A 3,296-nucleotide genomic window follows, 5' to 3' on the forward strand; every position below is an offset into this window, starting at 1 on the left:
CAAGGTGCGGCCGACAGTTGGGACCAAGCAGCTCAAGCAGTATTTATCTTTTTGAGGCGTGAGCACTCCAAAGTTTTTCTTGAGCGATGTTTTCGTTGTTGTTCAAAGGAAAGCAAGGTATTAACTGGGCGGGCTATGGCCCGTCTAGTCCAGGCCAGATATCCAGACCACATATTAATTTTCTTCAAGATGAAAATGGCTAGCCCAGCTATACGTTTTTTGAGGAATACCCAGGAAAGGTCAACTTGTTATTCTCCGCCCCGCTGGGCTGCAAATCTTTCCTAGGAGGGATGCATTAGGCTTAACAGGAAAATGGGCTTTAAAAAATAAAAAATGAGATGTAATTATAAAAACTGGACAGTAACTATAAAAAAATACACCAAACACATAATTAGTTTATAAAATAGTATTTATGGATTTTGAAAATCTTAATTTTTAATTGTTGCACGCGTAATGTTTTGTTGGATTTTTACGTAATACAAATTTATATTTAATCTGACTAGAAATTTCGGGATAAAAATATTTCGGATCCCATCAAAATGTGGGAAATTTTATTGAATTCTGTCTTGAACAGTTGGTTGAAATTATTAATCGCTGTCCTATCTAGAAAATGGGTTGTACTTTTAACAAACTATAAATGGGTTGTAGTAAATTCCATTAGAATTCAAAAATGGCATGTACATTCTTACAAATTGCAAATGGGCTATAAGTTCTATGCCACACAGTTGTGGGCCTACTAAGTTGACGCGTCCCCTAAAAAAGAAGTTGACGCGTATGCAACGCTTTGTCAACTTATAGTCAACACACGGTTCTAGAAGCAGTGGTCGTTGGATGTCTATCCAGCGGATGTCGTGCTTCTTCTTCAGTCTCGGATATTCTAGCTTCGGTCGCCCAAAAAATGATTCCTCCCCCTAACATCTGGGGCGCACCATTTCAGAGGCTGACCTGTGGGCCTGCTAAGTTGACGTGTACCAAGGGATTTGTCAACTTAGTCAATATAAACGATTCTAGCTGCAGTGATCGTACGATGTCCATCCAATGGCCGTCGTGCTTCTTCAACCTCTGGTCTTCTTGCTCCAGCCGCCCAAAGCACCGCCGGTCGTGCCGCCTGCTCCTGCCTCCCGTGGCCGGTTGTGCTGTCGTGGAGGCCTCGCCGCCCCCTACTACTCCCACCGCTGGCCAGGCCATCCCTCCACTCACCCACACCCCCTGTTATTTTGCGACGACGGCAGCCTCACATCAAAGCCGAACTAGTGAACCCTCGTACTCCTCTCCGCGTGGGCATCCACTGCCGCGTCTTCCCCGGCTCCGCGTCCCCTTCTTAGGCCTCGTCGTCGTCCATCGCCCTGGTGTTCTCGGCGCGGCGTGGTGAACGTGGTCAAGGAATGACTTCCATCGGACGTGGACTGTACGTGGAGAGGCTGACAGCTGGGTCCACGGCCGCACACAAGGAAATGCCTCCTTATTACGCGCAAAATAATGATTCCTCCACCTGACATCTGGGACCCACCGGAAGGGCCTCTGTATTTCACGAAAAAAAGCCCCCCCCCCCCGCTGACAGGTCGGACCCACCAGCTATATCTTCACACGCAAGGAAGTGCCGCCTTATTACGCACAAAAAAATGAGTACTCCCCGTGCTAGCTGGGACCTGGCATAGTGGGAGGCTGACCTGTGGGCCTACTAAGTTGATGTGTACCAAGGGCTTTATCAACTTAATCAATATAAATGATTCTAGCTGCAGTGACCGTACGATGTCCATCCAACGGCCGTAGTGCTTCTTCAACCTCTGGTCTTCTTGCTACAACCGCTCAAAGCAGCACCGGTCGTGCAGCCTGCTCCTGCCTCCCGTGGCCGGCTGTGCTGCCGCGGAGGCCTCACCGCCCCTACTACTCCCACTGCTGGCCAGGCCATCCCTCCGCTCACCCACACCCCTTGTTATTCTGCGGTGGCGGCAGCCTCACATCGCAGCTGAACCAGTGAACCCTTGTACTCCTCTCCGCGTGGGCATCCACTGCCGCGTCTTCCCCGGCTCCGCATCGTCCCCTTCCTAGGCCTCGCCGTCATCCACCGCCGTGGTGCTCTCGGCGCGGCATGGTCAATGTGGTCAACGACCGACTTCCATCGGAAGAGTACTGTACGTGGAGAGGCTGACAGCTGGGTCCACGACAGCCGCAAGAAAGTGCCTCCTTATTACGCGCAAAATAATTATTCATCCACCTAATAGCAGGGGCCCACCAAACGGGCTACCTTATTTCACGAAAAAAAACGTTTCCCCCTGACTGTTGGGACCCACCGGACGGGCCACCGTATTTCGCGAAAAAATGTTCCCCCCGTTGTCAGCTCGAACCCACCTGAAGTGCCTCCTTATTACTCACAAAAAATGAATACTCCCCTGCTAGCTGGGACCCTCCTTGGTGCGAGGCTGACTTGTGGGCCTACTAAGTTGACGGGGACGGAGGGCTTTGTCAACTTAGTCAATATGAACAATTCTAGCTCTAGTGACCATACGATGTCCATCCAACGGTCGTGGTGCTTCTTCAACCTCTGGTCTTCTTGCTCCAGCTGCCCAAAGCAGCGCCGGTCGTGCCGCATGCTCCTGCCTCCCATGGCCGGCTGTGCTGCCGCGGAGGCCTCACCGCCCCCTACAATTCCCACCGTTGGCCAGGCCCTGCGGTGACGGCAGCCTCACACCGCAGCTAAACCAGTGAACCCTCGTACTCCTCTCCACGCAGGCTTCCACTGCCGCGTCTTCCCCGGATCTGCGCCGTCCCCTTCCTAGGCCTCGCCGTCGTCCATCGCCCTGGTGCTCTTGGTGCGGCATGGTCAATGTGATCAAGGAACGACTTCCATCGGAAGAGTACTGTACGTGGAGAGGATGACAGATGGGTCCACGGCGGCCGCAAGGAAGTGCCTCCTTATTACGCGCAAAATAATTATTCCTCCACCTGACAGCAGGGACCCACCGGACGGGCCACCGTATTTTGCAAAAAAAACGTTTCCTCCCTGACTGTTAGGACCCACCAACTACATCTTCGCACGCAAGGAAGTGCGTCTGGGCAAAAAAACGATTTTCCCCCTGACTGCTGGGACCCACCAGCTAAATCTTCGCATGCAAGGAAGTGCCTGACAATCGGGACCCACCTGGTTGAAGCGTACGTAGCGTTGTCATTATGGTCGCGAACGTGTACATATATACTGGTCGATGTAGACGCGCACGTAGCATGTACATGTACGTACATCGGCTAGGGTGCAAGAAAATAAATACGGCCACGTACGTACATACAGGCGGGGTCTC

Source organism: Triticum aestivum, chromosome 6B (assembly GCF_018294505.1).
Source record: "Triticum aestivum cultivar Chinese Spring chromosome 6B, IWGSC CS RefSeq v2.1, whole genome shotgun sequence".
NCBI classification, from domain to species: Eukaryota; Viridiplantae; Streptophyta; class Magnoliopsida; order Poales; family Poaceae; genus Triticum; species Triticum aestivum.